The sequence below is a fragment of the Gracilinanus agilis genome, chromosome 2, assembly GCF_016433145.1.
Source record: "Gracilinanus agilis isolate LMUSP501 chromosome 2, AgileGrace, whole genome shotgun sequence".
Lineage (NCBI taxonomy): Eukaryota > Metazoa > Chordata > Mammalia > Didelphimorphia > Didelphidae > Gracilinanus > Gracilinanus agilis.
In genome coordinates, this window is record NC_058131.1 from 148,216,939 (window position 1) to 148,234,570 (window position 17,632).

Genomic DNA, 17,632 nt, shown 5'->3' on the forward strand with positions numbered 1-17,632 from the left:
ATATATATTATATATATATATGTTATCTCTTCAAAAAGAATATGAATTCCTGGAGAAGAGAAACTTCTTTTTATCTTCAGTACCTAGCACAATCCCTGGAATATAGTAGGTATTTAATAAATTATTATTAATTTGTTGATTGATAAATGAAGAGGGGAAAGGAAATCATTAACAACTGAAAGAATCAAGAAAATTATATTATACAAGGTAACAATTTAGCTGACATTTAAAGGAGCTAGGAATCAGAAGATAAGAGCATTTCAGGACAATGGAAACAAAAGGAAATCAAGGGAAATGGGGAAATGATACTATAGAAAGGAAACAACCTGAAGACTAATTTGAAATTGGACTATAAAGATAAATTGAAAGCTAAGATTCAAAACATTTGCAATGCCAAAGAGAAGTGTTTGTATTTTATCCTAGAGGCAATAGTCACTTGAGTTTCTTGATTTGGAAAGATGATGGTGGTTACACACATGGTTTAGGTATACCAGTTTGGCAGCTACATGGAGGATTGATAGAAAATGGAGAGACTTGAGGACTAGATACCATCTGTTCTGAGATCTTTACTCCTGCTCTATGTCATCCTTTTGCAGATTCACAAAGGTTCAATATTAGATTCATCCTCAGTCTCTCTGAGCTCCAATACTACACTACCAACGATATATGGACATTCTAATCAATGAAGTCAGAACTAGATCTCAGCTTTCACTGGACCCAAATCTAACACTCCTCTATCTAGCCCACAGTATCTCTCTAGATTCATGCAGGTCCTCATTTCCTTGTGTAATAACAATAAGAGTAAGGAGGAAGGAAATCAGATTACATGGAATTCAGATTATCAAATTAATGGGCAGAGAGGAAGCAGATGTAATGGGTTTATTTTAAACTACAAGTTCTAGAAATGTCAAAGTAATGAGAATATAGTTGGTCTGGTAACAGAGCCAAACAAAGAATTGAGCTATTGAGGGATTTTTTTGGTGAGGATCAGGTTTTTTCTTTCTTTTTCATTGGATAACAGTGACCTGTGTATGTTTGGAGTAGGAAGGAAAGAGCCTAAGGAGTTGAATATGTTAAGAGAGAGAAGCTTAGCATGAAACTAAGATGCCTGAAGATGCAGAAGGTACGGGGAAAAGAAATGAATGATTCTCGCTAACTAAAACTAAAATAACATACTAGAGTAGTCATGAAAGCAACACATCAGAGACAGTCTCCCTCACTTCTATGAAAAAATATCAGCCAAGGCACTTGGCAACCCTGGACTACTGTACACAAAACTAAATTTGAACAGCCACATAGAGGTGAGTGGTCAGTAGCCCAAATGCTCAAGTGAGATCAAAAACTAGTTTCTCTAATACACAGTTGAGTGTTGGATCATGCTACCACTCAGGTAGAAACTGGATTAGGTGGTACAAGATGCCTATCTTGCTGTGGCAAAAGAAAAGCAGAATGATTTAGGGAGACTAAGTGAATGAGGGATTAATATGGAACTATGCTGGACAATAGGGAAGATATGAATAAAAATACAATTTATGACCTCTTGGAGCATATATGGGGAAGAAAATACACAGGGTAATTCAGGTATGTACTACAACCCAAAGTAGTTGACATATCTGTTGATTAGGAATAGATATGTAGAAAGAGTAGAAGGAGGGGGCCACTTGGTGTTTCAGTTTTGATTGAAAGATGGAAGGTAAGGAAGAGAGAAAGGAATGAACAAATGAACGAACAAACAAACGAACAAACGAGCTAGCATGGGGGATTTTGAGGGGACTCCATATAATGAAGAAACAACAAAGAAAAATGATCACCAGTTACTTGAAATGATTTTGTAAGTAAATCTGTAGTTTATCAAGGGACTATGTATATAAATCTTGTTATATTAAGTGTATATAAGAATCACATTATGTTAAGATCCTCAAATCTCATCTTTCCAAACCCCCTAGTCTGAAAATGGACTTCAAGTGTTGTTTCCAAGATTCATTAAATAAACATATCTTCAGCACATTCAACTATAAAGCACTGAGAAAGATAAATGATGTCTAAGCTTGGCTTGGAGAAGAATTGAAAAGATCAACCTTCCTCCATTCTTAGCTGAGGAGGAGTTCAATGAGTGTGAAATATTGTTGATAGTAAGAAAGCCAGTGGCTGTTAGTTGGTTTTGTTAAATTGATTTTCCCCCCTGTTTTTAATTCTTTAATACAAGGGATGATTCTGTGGAGAGTGGAAGTGGGGAATAGATTTAGAAATTAAGATGGTGTAAATTATCAGCTCCTTGCAGAGTTCTGCCTCTCTTCAGGAAATTTAAAACAGTGTTCGTTTTGTGACTGCTACGCAGAACCCTGAAGCTCCTCTTTTGCATTGAGGGTCTTTAATATGGAACTGGCTCAGGTTAAAGACTTGAGGTCTCAGAATACTGTCAAATGCAAACGCAATTTTAGAAGTTCACATATTAAAGAACAATAATATCATTTTATTCCCCCTAGAGATCTGCACTATACCATTTAACATGACTCTTTTGCCCTATAGAGTTGGACCCAAATTTGTCCTTTTGATTCCCAGGGAAAGGGTCTCTTTTCTCCTTTTTTTTCAACTGGAAAGGCTTAAATTTATAAACAAAATCAGCGGTAAGAAATAAAATCTTCCCTAGAATGCATCTTTCTTTGCATAAAATGATTCCTTTGTGTTTTATAACGCATTCAAAATTCATACATATATATCCTTTCAGAAGATTATACGCTATAGCCACATTCTCTAGACATAAGCAGCTTCCCTATTCTAAATTCAAAAAATCAACAAACTGCTACTTAGCCAAAAGGCCTTATTATTTATATGTAATGCTTCCCAAGCTATTATTACAGATTGATTTTTTTGAAACTGGAGAGTAAAAGAAATAATTTATTTTCACTGAATACCTGCTATGACACTATTTTTTATTCCTGTTTATTTATTGTTAAATTAAATTTTCGTCAGCTCAACCTGTATGCCTATTAGTAATGTTGTTTGCTTAAATGTCATCATTTGTTTTCCCTAGGACCTCAAAAGATTAAGATTAATTTGTTTAAACTTCCCTACTCTTCCCCCAGTATGCCAATAAGAACATTCAATATGCTGGGATTCAGAGGAGGGATAATAATTAAATTTGAGACCACCCACAGCATGTCATTTTGTGTGTGTATGTGTGCCTTCAAGTTCAGGTAAAAATTGGTCTAGAGCAAGAAAGATTAGGAAGAAATCAGATTCAGAATTCTGCAGAACAATAACAAAAGGAACCAAAATAGTATAATAGAAGAAGTTTGCTTTGGATTCAGAGGACCAACATCCATTTTCTGCTACTTATAACTTGTCACTGGGACAAATCACTTTATCTTTAAAGGCCTCAATGTCCTCATTTGTAAAACAGAAGTTTGGACCAAGTAACCTTTAAGTCCCTTTCTAGTTCATACACTCAGTGGCAAAATGAAGCTAGTTTTCTGCTTTTTGTAGAGAAGGAAAATGAAGGCCAGAGAAGCTACATGACTTGTCCAGAGTTACACATCTGGCAGGTGATGGAACTGGGACTCAAATCTTGGTTTTCTATCTCCAAGTCTCTAAATCACTGAATGCCTCTTCTTCTATAATTGTCTCCTCATGAGATTATTAAAAGTTTAGCTCGAAGCCCAGGACCCTTCTCAAGACCCTCAAGTCACATAGTCTGGATCTATTCCTAAGAACTGGCCCCAAAAGGGCTATTGTTTCCCCTTGGCTCATTGTCCCCATCTAGAGTTTCTCTAAGAAAATTTAACATGCTTGGGACAGAGCACATGTTAAGGCTTCTGCAAATATAGTAAATAGTCTGCAACTCAGACACTATGGGAACTAAAGGAATACCAGGTATGGGACAGCCTTTATTTCACCACATGGAAAATGCAAAAGGCACAAAGAGCTCAGCAACCCATAGACAGATACAGAACATATATTAGGCCCTCAAATATTTCTTCAGCTCTTCTCAGAAAAGATTTGAACTTGGAAGTTGCTATCAAAATTTAAAAAAATTTTAAACCCTTAACTTCCATCTCAGAATCAATACCCTAATATTGGTTCCAAGGAAGAATAGTAAGGGCTACGGCAATTGGGGTTAAGTAACTTGCCCAGCTAGGAAGTGTCTGAAGTCAAATTTGAACTCAGGACTTCTCATCTCCAGGCCTTGTTCTCAATCTCCTGGGTCAAGATAAATCTTTAATATTTTAGTAATTCTTTTTTTTTTTGACAGTAACTCCAAAACTCATACCACCACTTAGTAGTTTAGAATGTTCTCAGAAGGCAAATGTACTTTGGGAGTTGCTGAATAAGTAAATAGTTCCCCATCAGATATGCATCATATAAGTAATTCACTGACTTTGCTCCCTAATGAAGATTTTTCAGAGCAATAACGTAAGGATCTTCTTCTTTCTCCAATGATATATTATATCAAGGAGTCCTGGGTTCCAGGTTAAGATGGCAGCAGAGTAAAAAACAGCTGCTTGACCTCTCCTAACCCATGCATATAAGACTCCTCAAGAAGACATAAAAACAAATCCAGACGAACAAAGGGACCCCAAAACAGGGCGCAGCATTGAAGGTATGTGGAATCAGGGCATTTCCATGCTATAAAGGGGTGAAACAGCTCTAACTAAAATGTGAGCTGAGCAAACCCCTCAAACACACACAACACTAACAGTGCCAAAGCCAGCACAAAAGAGTTAAAGCAAGTTTGGGGAACCCTTTAAATCATTGACAGCTACCTGGGGTCCCCAGGGCCTGCTCCTGAGATCAGCAAGACTTAAGACCCGAAGAGGCTAAAGAATGCACAAACTTTGAACACAGACCCTGAGCTCAGGCTCAGACATGGATCCTGAGCACAGGCACAGACCTTGAGTGGGGACCCAGTGTATGACTGTGGAAGCAGTGCCCTGAGACTGTTAGAGGAGCCGTGGGCAGAGGAATAAGCAAGGGGACCACCAGGAGTCTTGACCCTGAGAACAACTAGACCTGAGACCTCAGGAGCCTAAAGAGAGCAGACAGACCCTGGGCATGAGGATAAATCTGAGAGGGCGCTGGGCTAAAAATGGCAAGCCAGACTCAGGAAACCCAGAAGAGAAAGATCAAGAAGAAACCTTTAACACTCAACTTTTACACAGAAAAAATCCAGACAACAGAGCAAACAGAAGAGGAGAACAAAAAAGTAACCATATCCAATCCTTCCCAAAAAAATGAAAACTGGTCACAAGGTCTTGAAGAGTTCAAATCTAAGATTATGAGAAAGATGGAAGAGAAGTGGCAAGAAAATAAAAGTTTAAAAGGCAGAATTTTGCAATTGGAAAATGAGGCAAGTAAATTGAAGACCAGAAATGACCAGACTGAAAAGGAAAACCAGTCTCTAAAGGCTAGAATTTTACAATTCAAAAAAGATGCCCCCAAATCAAAAGAATTGATAAGCAAATTGAAGACCAAAATCAAACAGCTGGAAAACAGGTCAGACCAAACTGAACAGGAAAATCAAAAGCTTATAGCAGAAAACCAGTCTCTAAAGACAAGAATTGGGCAAGTAGAAGCCAATGATCTCTCAAGACAGCAAGAACAAATAAAACAAAGTCAAAAGACTGATAAAATAGAAGGAAACATGAAATATCTCCCTGAGAAACTGACAGATCAAGAAAACAGTTCTAGAAGAGACAATGTGAGAATCATTGGTCTTCCTGAAAAAGCAGAAATTAATAAAAATTTGGATTCCATATAAAAGAAATTATTCAGGAAAACTGCCCTGAAGTTCTACAACAAGAGGGCAATATAAACATTGAAAAGATCCATAGATCACCCTCTACACTAGACCCAGAAAAGACAACCCCCAGAAATATAATAACCAAATTCAAGAACTTCCAAGTAAAAGAAAAAAATTTTACAAGAAGCCAGAAAGAGACAATTCAGATATCAAGGAGCACCAATCAGGATCACACAAGATCTTGCAGCCTCCACACCAAAAGACCACAAGGCTTGGAATATGATATTCAGAAAGGCAAGAGAACTGGGTCTACAACCAAGAATCATCTACCCATCAAAACTAACTATATACTTCCAGGGGAAAGTTTGAGCATTCAACAAGATAGAAGATTTCCAAGTATTTGCACAGAAAAGACCAAGACTAAATGGAAAGTTCGATATACAACCACAAAAACCAAGAGAAACATGAAAAGGTAAATAAAAAACAGAAGAGAAAGTAAGAAAACTCACATTTTTTTTTAATTTACCTCTTTAAGGGCTTTAAGAGATAATATTTAAACCTTACTCTCAGTGTAATTAACCCTGAGAGGGAAGAGTAGCTATATCTATTGGGATATAGAATTCTATCTAACCCTACTGAGAAAGTCAGAAGGGATAAACCAAGGGGAGCAGGGGAGTGTGGACGTCAAAAAAGGGAGGGGAGAAGAAGAGGGAAGGAATTAATTAGGCCTTAAAAATAAAAAGAGGGGAATAATAAGGGAGAGGGTAGAAAGGGAAGTAAATCAAGGGAGGGGACAAGGATAACTGGCGTAAAGCAAACCACTGGTTTAAAAGGAAATAGTGTAAGAAGAAGAAGTAGAACTAGGAGAGGATACCAAAATATTGGTGAATACACAACTGATAATTATAACTCTGAATGGGAATGGGATGAACTAGCCCATAAAATGGAAGCAAATAGCAGAGTGGATTAGGAACCAAAATCCTACTGTATGTTGTCTACAAGAAACACATATGAGGCAGGTAGACAAACACAAATTTAAGGTAAAGGGGTGGAGCAAAAAATTTGGGCTTCAAATGAGAAAAAGAAGGATGGAGTGGCGATCATGATTTCTAACAAAGCCAAAGTAAAAAATAGATATAATTTATAAAGACAGGGAAAGTTATTACATCCTGATAAAAGGCAGTATAGACAATGAGGAAATAATAGTGCTCAATATGTATGCACCAAATGGCATAGCATCCAAATTTGTAAAGGAGAAACTGGCAGAGCTCAAGAAGGAAATAGATAGTAAAACCATACTAGTGGGAGATCTAAATATTCTTCTTTCAGATCTAGATAAACGAAACCAAAAAATAAATAAGAAAGAGGTAAGAGAGGTGAATGAAGTCCTAGAAAAATTAGATTTAATAGATATGTGGAGAAAAATAAATAGGGACAAAAAGGAATACACCTTCTTATCAGCTGCACATGGTACATTCACAAAGACTGACCATGTAATAGGGCATAGAAACATTGCAAACAAATGCAAAAGAGCAGAAATAATCAATGCAAACTTCTCAGATTATAATGCAATAAAAATAATAATTAGTAAGGGTACCTGGACAGGCAAATCAAAAACTAATTGGAAATTAAATTATATGATTCTCCAAAACCAGCTAGTCAAAGAAGAAATCATACAAACAATCAACAATTTCATTGAAGAGAATGACAATGTTGAGACATCCTACGAAACTCTGTGGGATGCAGTCAAGGCAGTACTCAGGGGGAAATTTATATCCTTGAGTGCTTGTATTAACAAATTAGAGAGGGCAAAGATCAATGAATTGGGCATGCAAGTTAAAAAACTAGAAAGGGAACAAATTAAAAATCCCCAACTAACAACCAAATTAGAGATTATAAAAATTAAAGAAGAAATCAATAAAATTGAAAGTAAAAGAACTATTGAATTAATAAATAAGACTAGAAGCTGGTATTTTGAAAAAACAGATAAAATAGACAAAGTACTGGTCAATGTAATAAAAAAAGGAAAGAAGAATATGAAGAGAAATAATGAACAAATGTGAAGGAAGGTGGTCTAGCAGTACCAGATATTAAACTATACTATAAGGCAGCAGCCATCAAAACAGTATGGTAATGGCTAAGAGACAGAAGGGAGGATCATTGGAATAGATTTGGGGTAAGTGACATCAGCAAGACAATGTATGACAAACACAAAGAGCCCAACTTTTGGGACAAGAATCCACTGTTTGACAAAAACTGCTGAGAAATTTGGAAAACAATATGGGAGAGATTAGGTTTAGATCAACATCTCACACCCTATACCAAGATAAATTCAGAATGGGTGAATGACTGGAATATAAAGAGGGAAACTATAAATAAGTTAAGTGAACACAGAATAGTATACTTGTCAGATCTCTGGGAAAGGAAATAATTTAAAACCAAGCAAGAGTTAGAGAAAATTACAAAATATAAAATAAATGATTTTGATTATATCAAACTAGGAAGCTTTTGTACAAACAAAAACAATGCAGCCAAAATCAGAAGGGAAACAACAAATTGGGAAAAGATCTTTATTAAAAAAAACTTTGACAGGGTTCTAATTACTCAAATATACAAGGAGTTAAATCAATTGTATAAAAAATCAAGCCATTCCCCAATTGATAAATGGGCAAGGGACTTGAATAGGCAATTTCCAGATGAAGGAATCAAAAGTATCAATAAGCATATGAGAAAGTGTTCTAAATCTCTAATAATTAGAGAAATGCAAATCAAAACAACTCTGAAGTATCACCTCACACCTAGCAGATTGGCTAAAATGAAAGAAGGGGAGAGTAATGAATGCTGGAGGGGATATGGCAAAATTGGGAAATTAATGCATTGCTGGTGGAGTTGTGAACTGATCCAACCATTCTGGAAGGCAATTGGAAGGCATTCTGGAAGGCAATTGGAAGGCATTCTGGAAGGCAATTCTGGAAGGCTATAAAAGAATGCCTGCCCTTTGATCCAGACATACCATTGTTGGGTTTGTACCCCAAAGAGATCATAGATAAACAAACTTGTATGAAAATATTTATAGCTGAGCTTTTTGTGGTGCTAAAAAACTGGAAAACAAGGTTATGCCCTTCAATTGGGGAATGGCTGAACAAATTGTGGTATATGTTGGTGATGGAATACTATTGTGCTGAAAGGAATAATAAACTGGAGGGATTCCATGTGAACTGGAAAGACCTCCAGGAATTGATGCAGAGCGAAAGTAGTAGAGCCAGAAGAACATTGTACACAGAGACCAATACACTGTGGTAAAATTGAATGTAATGGACTTCTGTACTAGCAGCAATGCAATTACCCAGTACAATTCTGAGGGATTTATGGTAAAGAACGCTACCCACATTCAGAGGAAGAACTACAGGAGTGGAAACACAGAAGAAAAACAACTGCTTGAACGCACGGGTTGAGGCAGACATGATTGGGGATGTAGACTCGAAACTACCACTCCAATGCAACTATCAACAATTTGGAATTTGATCAATGACACATGTTAAAACCAGTGGAAATGCGCATTGGCTAAGGTGGGGGGGGGCTGGGAGGTGAAGGGGAAAGTTAGAGCATGAATCATGTAACCATGTTAACTTTTCTAAAAAATAAATATTATTAAATGTTAAAAAAAAATAAAGATAACTCAATGGAAAAAAAGTCCCCTTCTCTCTCTCTCTCTCTCTCTCTCTCTCTCTCTCTCTCTCTCTCTGGAGGTCTGATCTCCAAACTCTAATTTGTTATTTATCATTGAAGTGCTATCCAATAATTCTTCTTTCTCTGATTAAAAGGCTATATTTCAGTATTGTTCTACCTAAGGAATTTAAAATACTCCCTCCTCAACACATGAGTTGGGGCTTACAAACATTGTCTATGAGCCAAGTGATCGCATACATGCATGTGTTTCATCTGTCATATGCTTCTGTGGTAAATCCATCAATATCCCAGCTGCTTCCAGATTCTTCTGCACTGATCTTGATTCCTCCTAAAGATAACCAAAACCAGATAAAAATATATTTGGGAAACACTTAACAAAGTAAATAAAAATACAATCAAACATGAATATCACGATATTTTAGAGGGAAAAGGGTTAATGAGCATCATTCCTATTATGATCTCATATAGGAAAAATCAGATTACTCTAGAGAAGGAAGAGAGAGAAGAAAAAGGGCTGTGGAGTAAATCTGAGCATCTCTACTGCTACTGTATGAACATCATACAGCTGCTATTTCAACTCAATTTTTTATCAACTCCTTTGGCCATCTCCCAAACACTCGTGCCTAAGTCATATCTAGTTAGACCTGGGATCCATTTTTAAACTCCTCATCTCCACTTCTCCCCGGTTGGATAAACTACATCAAAGAATGCCCTCTCTTTCTAGAGTTCTGATCCTCAAATTTTTATGTAACCCTAATCCCAAAGGCCATTGATACAAGGCTCTCTCCTCCTTAGTGGAGTTCAATGTTCTGGGCCTGTATTAGGAGCCAAGTAAAGATGATGGAGAGAGGGAGAGAAGAAAGCTCTTAAATCTTTTTTTTTCCAGTTTTTCCTTGAAAATTGGGATTATCCAGAAGGCATTGCCTAAGAATTCATCTTTATCTGGCTAGGTTAGAGTTCAAGATGATGCTATCTAGGAAATTCAAAATACCTCCTCTTTGACACAAGGATTAAGGTTCATGAATATCTTCTATGAGCCAAAAATAGTCACTGGCCATTCCTCCCTTCAACTCACACGAACCTCTCAAGCAACTCTGTCTAGCCACATAATTACTGGCTTCTCTGTTGAAGCCTCTTTCAAGGCCAGCGGAAATTGGAAGGACCTATAGCCTTTCCCATGTTCCCTTAGTACTCCTTGTATTAGGCCTTTCCTTATCTTTCTAGCATATTTCTGAAAAGAGGATGATTTGGAGAAGTTTTACTCTTCTCTCTACTTGTCTATCTTGTAAAAATTTAAGAAAGCAAGAGCTATCAAGCTTGTTACTATTATAGATTACAAAGAAGGATGGCTCATCCAACAGGAGTCCTTTCCCTTGGGTCTTATTAAGCCAGTAATCAAGATTTTCTTTTGTTTTTTAATCATGGAACCAATGGATCTCCATGGTACCTACCCTCCCTGGGGAAGTACCACTCAGAAGCCTCCAAACAAAAGTCCATGCTTTGTAATATCATTCAGTTAACTAGGAGAGTTATCAAATTGATCATAGACTCCATTCAACTCCCTAGAAGGATAGGCATAAAAACTTTCCCCCAATATCTATCAGAGAAGTACATAATGATGGCTTTAACTGTTTTAGGTAAATAGGTCATCACTCAGTGCTAACCATTTCAGTACAACTAAGATAGCAAGTGGAAAGACAAAAGGAGTAAAAGTTGATTTGTCCTCCAAGAAAGTTGAAATTGTCCTCCAACTTCAATCACTTCAATGTGAGTGATTTGACAATGGGAAAAATAGGAGCTCTGCAGATGTGATAGCCAGGGTCAACATTACCACCAGTATCAAATTTGCACCCAGAATCATAGAAATAGTGAAGTCACAGATCAGCAAAGAGAATAAAATGGAGAAATGGATTCTATCACTACCATATACATGATCAAACATGTCACTGCTCTGCCCTTTATTTTTTTTTAATTTTTTTTAAACCCTTGTACTTCGATGTATTGTCTCATAGGTGGAAGATTGGTAAGGGTGGGCAATGGGGGTCAAGTGACTTGCCCAGGGTCACACAGCTGGGAAGTGGCTGAGGCCGTCTGCCCTTTATTCTAATAATTCATCTTCAAAAGAACTTATCAGTCAATTACCCCTACAGACTTAATTTTTCCCTATGTATAATATAAGTAGTTTCTGAATAGATCTTCTCTAGTCTCAGAAAGTAAACTGATTCATTGTCAATCATGGTCAAGTCCAGATTTCTCCAGAATCTTTTCTCTACCCTTTTCACTTTGTTCTTTTGAGAGAACAGATACTCTTCCTAAAAGATAGATGAAAACTGGATAAGCACCCTTGGAATAAGGAAACATGCTGAATTTTTTCTGTTTTTGGCCATGTGAGTCAATTCTTATTGTTATGGATGCATTAAGCTACCAGTCTAAGCACTTAGAAAGCAGGAAGAGCTCTAAGAGAACAAATATTTCTAATCTATAGCAAAAAAGGACAGCCTTTCAGATACTCTGACCTCCAGCTGATGAACTGAAAAGCATTTTCTTTTTTTTTTCTTTTAGTAGGAAAAAAAGTCTGTATTTGCTTAATGCTTTGATAAAAACTAAAAAGAAGAAAAAGGTTGAATGATGGCTTTGGGGATTTGCATAGCTCCCCTGCTGCTCTCTTCTAGTCACATCCTTCAGTTCTACTTTCATTTGCTAAAGTTTAAAATCAAAAAGACCACTGAGCTGGAAAATTCCACCTTGTACTTCTCTGGACTTCACAGGCAAACTAAGTGACTTTGGGAACTCCCTGCAGAGCCTCTCCAGAAGCCACTACCATTTCTTTTTGCCCCTGTTGAAGAGGACTGATCATTTGTTATTCTAATTAGATGTCTCTGATTTTTTTATTATTTACACAGCATCATAAATTTCTGCAGTCCCTATACAAAGCACAGAAGTTTGGAGATTTTATTCTTATACTGGGAAGTCTACAATATAAATAACACAATGACAAAGAAAAAGCAAATGTCTATTTGAATGGAGCACATGAGAATAGCATGACTATTATCTTGTACATACTAGGCATTTAACAAAATGTTTGTTGAATGAATGAATAAATCATTAAAGTCCCACAAATTGTGATGTGACAAATATAACCTTCAAAGGAGAAAAGAAAAAATATTTTACTGAATTGAGAGAGGAGGTGATTAACTCAATTCATCAGTATTTTTTTTTCAGTACTTCCATGGGTTTATGTCAATACTGGTTTTTCTTCCAGTGGTATAGATCACAACCTGGTTTTCCATGCTATTTGACTCTTGGCTATGTCCTCCTATAAATCTATCCCAGAGATTTACTCAACATATTATGGTCCTTCCTTTAGGTCTCCTGATAGTTCATGGATGCCAGTGAAGAAGGTAACATGTGCATAGGTTATCCTTTGCTCTAGCTATCTGACCACTCCACTTCCTTTTCTGGTCAGTTACCAGGATCTGTACTAATTTGCTAAAAAAAACTAAATGTAATCCAGGAACTTCTCTCAGGACCCGAGGGCTCTGCATTCAACAATATCCAACCATCCCTATAACCTTTGCAACATTGAATATCCTTCTGAAAGTTTTGCCCATTTGTCCTAATGGTAAATTTCTCCTAGAGCAGTGATGGGCATAATATGGCCTGTGGGCCAGATCAGGCCCCCTGAAATGTTTTATCCAGCCACTCAACATTATTCCTAATCTGACGAATACAATGAGTAGGATACAATACAATGAAACTTCAAAAGAGTTGCCTTAGAAACAGCCTGACAGATGAGCATTTCCTTTCCTTTGGCTCCCTCTTTAAAAAGTTTGCCCATCACTGCACTAGAGCCTACTTTTTGTGGTAGGGCCAGTGCTGTATCCTAAATTTCAAAACCATGTCCCCACATTGAATACTTTCATCCTTTGCCCCCATATCATTTCTCAGTTCCTTTTGTAGTTTCTCTTCCCCAATTAGGAAATAAGCTTTTGGGGCAGTTTTAGATAGAGATCTTTCTTTTTTTACTTGTATTTGTATTCCCAATATTTAGCAGAGTTCCTAGCATGTAGTAACGTCTTATTTTTTAATTTTTTTATTTTTTTATTTAATTTAGGGTATTTTTCCATAGTTACATAATTCTTGTTCTTTCCCTCCCCTCCTCTCACCCTCTCCCCATAGCCAACAAGCAATTCCACTGGGTTTTACATGTGTTATTGATCAAGACCTATTTCCATATTATTAACATGGGCACTAAGATGATTGTTTAGTTGTAGTAACATATTAATAAATGTTTATTTCCTTCCTCTATTCCTTCTAGAGTTATTTCTTGAGCCAATGAAAATCAATCAACCAAATAGCAACAATTAAGCTCCTACTGTGTGCCAGGCACTGGTCTATGGAGGGTGGAGGGTATAAGGAAAGGCAAAAGCCAGTCCCTACTCTTAAGGAGTCACGGTGTAATAGGAAAGACTGCCAACAATGATGTGCAAACAAGGTAAATTAAGTATAGTCTGGGAAGGCACTAAGATTAAGGAAGTCTAGAAAAGGCTTCTGGCAAAAGATCAGACTTTAGCTTCTATTTGAAGAAAGGCAGAGACACTAGGTATACACAAGGAGGGAGAGAATTCTAGGCATGGGGAATAGCCAATGAAAATATTCAGAGTCCTGAGATATGTCATGTATGAGGAAAAATCTGATGAACTTCATTTGAAATCATTCAGTTAGGGTAGATCTAACTATCCACATGGGAAAAACCAAGTGGATGAAAATCATCAGTATAATGATGAAAAATCAAAAACAGTAAGAAGAAGGTATAAAATATAAGAAACTCCAGTTTCATCATTTTTCTCTAAAACTGTTCATATAAATCTACCTCATCAACAATGTCAATCTTACCCTCAACCCTAATTTTGCATCCATATGATTAGTCATTTATTTAACTGGGAACAAGTTCTGAATCATATGTTGGACACAATTATATGCACTGCCAAAACCCAAAACCCTTTTCCAAAAAAGTTCCATAGTTTTCCCTGATCAGAAGATGACCTGACACCCATAGCAGTGACTTTCACAAAATTTAGAACCCTCAGTAGTTTTGCCAGTGATGTTCCAGTCACAACAAATTTTCCTGCCATTGGCAGTGAACTTCATCCAAATGTTAATCCCTAAATCTTGATGACTACTATTAAAAAGCTAGGGGCCCCTGGGGTTGAATAAGCAGTTCTTTCCTTATAAAACTGAGAGAGAAAGAACCATGGTGAAACACATGAGTACCTAGGGACTTGCAAAAAATGCTCATGGTGAAATGAAAAAAGGTCATGGACTTGTGATAAATGAATATGAAGCCATTCACCTTTCAGCTCTATAGCTGCACACAAAGGCATAGTTAACAAGAACCAGGTTAATGCACCAAGATAAAAAAAAAAAAACTTAATCAGAACTAGTAGGAGTCAGGAGCAGACAACTCCGCTTGCCCCTTTATCCCACTTCCTGAGGCCATCTGTGACTCCATCTTTGAGGAGGGTAACCAAGAGTAAAAAGTATTAAGTCAAAAGGGCTTCTGCTGAGTTAATGCAATCCACAGAGAGAGTTGTACTAGAATTATTACTACTGAATAAATCCCCAAATGCACTCAGTAACAAAGGACTTTACATTTAACTACTATCTCTGTATTATGACAAGAGACCAAAACCCATTCATAATTTTCCCTTTAAGCCCCTTAATTTTTTCCTCCCTGTCTCTGGGCTAAGCTCCCTGAAGGCAAATATTATTGGGGGAGGGAAAGATGGATAATGAATTTTGCTGGGAGACCTTGTATTTTATCCATCTGTCAAATGTATCTCCCTGACTTCCTGCCAAATCCAATCGATGGAGACATTCAGTGTAGACCACAGGCTTCCAATTAGTCAGCTAATCATGTAAATCCTCCCATCATCTCTCACAGTGGGATGGGGGCACTGAGCCTGACTCAGAGGGATGGCTCTATCAGCACTAAGTGGATTGTGTGCCAAAGAATCCTGCACAAGGAACATGAAAAGGAGTCCACCTATCTCCTGTTGAACCCAACCTTCTGTTTTCTTCCTCTCATTATGTACCCCTTTCATCTAGCCTGACTCCTACAGGGACTCTGATTTCTTTCACTGAGTTCCATTATTAAAATTCAAAGAGGCAAGTGAGAAATTTTTTCTTCTTTCCATTTTGCTTAAAATCTTATTGTGCCCATTGGCAATTATTTCCTAGCACTGCATAATATACCATGGGTATTAACGTATTTTTCTTTCATCTCACCTTTTCCCTAAATTATAGAACTTAATAACAACATTTGTCATTGTTCAACTGTTTCAGTCATGTCTGACTCTTCATGACCCCATTTGGGGTTTTCTTAGTAAAGTAATTGAAGTGATTTCCCATTTCCATCTCCAACTCATTTTATAGATGAGCAAACAAGACTATGTGACTTACCCAGGATCACACAGCTATAAAGTGTCTGAGGCCATATTTGAACTTCCTGCTTCCAGGTCCAGCACTCTATCTACTGTGCTATGCAAATGTCCAAACATATCATTTACTTTGTCTTCAATGTACAGAGCATAGGTAGAATGTCAGAGCAGCAAAGATACTAAATAGAAAGACAGCACCCAAGTTCAAATCTCTCTGCTAGTTATCCCCAGAATGACCTGGGGCAAACCACTTAAGATTTCTGGAACTCAGTTTCCCCAACTGTAAAATGAGGGGGTTGGACAAAATAATCTCTAAGGTTCCTTCTAGCTCTAAGTCTGTGATTTTCTGTGATTAACTCGGAGCCATCAAATCCAGCTTCTCATTTTTCAATTAAGAAAACTGAATCATAGAGAAATCAAACACTATCCTTAGGGTCACACAGCTAGTAAGTACCTGAGGCAGAACTTGAATTCAGGTCTTTCTGAGTCTAAATTCAATGTCTATACCAGGAGTCTGCAACTTTTTTGGCTGTGAGAGCCATAAACACCACATTTTTAAAAATGTAATTTCACGAGAGCAGTACAATATGTTTAACACTGAATACAAGTAAATGTGTGCATTTTATGTAAGAACAACACTTTTAAAGTACCATAAGTCTCTGAACTATTTTTAATAATATTATTATGTTCTAACCAATGATGAATAAAGTACTTGTTACCATTAATGTGACTTCTGGTGCTGCATGGTTTTGCTGATGGATTTGTAGTCTGGTTGATATGTGGTGAGGTTAAGCTTCATGCAGGCATTGAGACTTCCTTCTGTTAAACGTAATCTTAGGTTGGTCTTAATGTTCTTTAGATGTGAGAAAGACTGCTCACATGCATACGTAGAGCCAAACATTGTCATTACAGCAATACTCACACACTGCAGTGTGACAGGAAGGGCATTCCAAGTTTTGACAATCAGCTGATCCGAGGGTTGAAGATTTTTCATTTCTCCCCATTTGTGATTGCTCGCCAACTCTGCTCACTGTCGTGCAATTCCAAATCTTCATTCAGTGACTTGAACTTTTTCACCCACATGTCTGAGGCCTTCAGATCAGCAGCTTGAAGCTCAAAATCTCTGACGGAGACACCAGGGATGTAACTCAGGTCAGCACTGTCCACTGCACACTCATGTGGACAGATTATATGAACTTAAAAAGATGAGTGTGCTCACGAAATTCTCCAAAGCGCACTTTGAATGACTGCAGGAGATTAGATGTGAAGCTCCTTAGCTGCTGAAGATCAAGATGTTGAGCAGGGTCACTTGTTGTACATGCATCTTTAAACTCTCCCAGTTTTTCAAAGTGTAGTAAATGACCTGTTTCAATGTCACTGATGAAGAGTTCTAGCTTATTTTGAAATGCAAACACTGCTTGTTGAAGGGATAAGACTGTGTTTCCAATGCCTTGCGTTTTCACACTGAGCTGGTTCAGATGCTGAGTTATGTCTACAAGATAGTAGAACTTCAGGAGCTACTCAGTGTTGGCTAACTCAGGATGCTTGTCATTTTTCATTTCAAGAAAAGTCCGGATTTCGCTCAGACAAGCTGCAAAACAGTTGAGCACCTTCCCTCTTGACAACCAATCCACATTGCTGTGCAGAAGCAGACCAGGATAATTATTCCCAACTTCTTCCAGCAGTGTTTTAAACTGGCAATCATTTAAAGCTCGGGTAATAATAAAATTGACCATCTGAATGACCAGCGACATCACGTCAC